Raw genomic sequence first — 1,689 nt, forward strand, 5'->3', positions numbered from 1 at the left:
ATTTTATACTTATTTCCATGACACTACCATGACAAAACATCAGAAAATATTTTAATGTAATTATTGCATTTAAGAACACTGAAAATGTTCAAAAAAGGAGTTAAAGAAATCTATCAGTCTAGTACAAGGTGGAATACAACGATTTAATAAGAAAGATGTGCATCAAAATCTTGTTTAATCTGTAATAATCTTAGCACTTGAATATTATTGTATAATGGCATTGTGACTGACCTTGTAATTTGTTCCTCTTTTGTAAGTCGTTTTGGATAAAAGCTTCTTCGAAATGCATAATAATGTATAATAATAATACAATTATTAATAAAATAATAGGGTGAAATCAGATAAAATGATATCAGGTAAAATGGGCCAAATAAGTTTGTAGCATCATATCTCTTTATAATTTTTACAGAAAATCACAATAACTGATATTGCATTGTTGCTTCAACACTTGCTGACATGTAACAATAATTTGTATTGGTCAGAGTGTTACATGAAGCTCGTCAGAGAGATAATTGAGCCTGACAGACAATTTCATTCATCACTAATAAGGGTACTACAGCAATTAGAAGTAAGCTAGTAAAGCAAAGGCTTATGAACAATGTTTTGACAGAAACTTTGATTTTTGTGAAAAAGCTCATTTTAGGTAGAAATGGCTAAAATGGGCCACAATTTTCAGCTAAAATGGACTGCACACACACACACACACACACACACACTTTTAGACATAAATTGAGGGTGAAAATAGGTTTATAGGCCTACTGTAGATATGTATCAATACAAAATCTTTAAAAAGAAAAATACAAGCATACACACACACATGCACACAAAAGACACCAAAACACACATCTATACAACACGATCAGTTCATTTTTAATTGCATTGTTTAATGAAATATTCATTCAACTTTCTATTTAATGAAATACATTAATGGTGTTGCCATGGCACACTAAAGACAATAGTGTCACTTTACTGTTGAAATAAACTGATTTAAGCAGAAATGACCCGTGTTGTTCTCTTTATATTGTCCCATTTTACCTGAATGTTGTGCCGTGGCTCAAGAAGGTACTGCTGATACTCTAACTCTCATCATTTTAAAACTTTATACTTTTTCACATTTAAAAATATAAATATATTTAAGAGACCCATGATGGTATTATAAGTAATTTACCAAAACGTGGCCCATTTTAGTTGACTTCACCATAGTTATTATTATTATTATTATTATTATTTATAGGCTAAATAAATGAGTGCACTTAAAATAATTCCAAGAATGCTTTCTTTTTAAACAAGCTTTTTGTGTTTGTAGCTATTCACTCTTAACAGGAATAGTTATTTACTTGATTTTATTATACTAAAGAGTTAGATGCATATTATAACATTACATTCAGTTACAGAGCGAAGGAATGGCAACATGCATGATTTGTTTTATATTGCTTTTTACCTTCTCCCCTCGAAACTTTTAAACTTTTTAAAGAAAATTAAGGATATTTTCTATTCTTCTTTTTAGCGTTTATTTTAGGCTATATGATAAAACACAGGTGGTGTTTTATTCTGGTGACTCATGTAAAATAAACGCTAAAAAGAAGATTATTTTGTGAGTGCGGATCATAGGCTACTATGAAAAATAATGTTTAATAAACACAATACAGTGCATCCCGCGCATAAACAGGTGTCCTGGTTGAACCTGGC

This window comes from Barbus barbus (genome assembly GCF_936440315.1).
Source record: "Barbus barbus genome assembly, chromosome: 40".
Taxonomy (NCBI): domain Eukaryota; kingdom Metazoa; phylum Chordata; class Actinopteri; order Cypriniformes; family Cyprinidae; genus Barbus; species Barbus barbus.